Below are 222 nucleotides of genomic sequence, written 5' to 3'. Positions count from 1 at the left end.
ACCTGGCTGCACAGATCCTCCCCAGTGAGCCAAAAACGCTCCTCTGGGGACAGAGAAACAGCTCCTGCTGAAAGGATTCACAGCTCCAACCCGTTCCCTAAAGGAAGAGTTTGGAGAAAGCTCAGGGTGAGGCTTTCCACTGCTCCTGCCTTCGTCTTTCCAAACAGAAATGCCACAAGCTGTGCTACCAAAAGTGGGAACTGAAGCTCAAATCTGAGCTGA

Source organism: Parus major, chromosome 28, assembly GCF_001522545.3.
Source record: "Parus major isolate Abel chromosome 28, Parus_major1.1, whole genome shotgun sequence".
NCBI lineage: Eukaryota > Metazoa > Chordata > Aves > Passeriformes > Paridae > Parus > Parus major.
Note: the sequence above shows the minus strand (reverse complement) of the source record.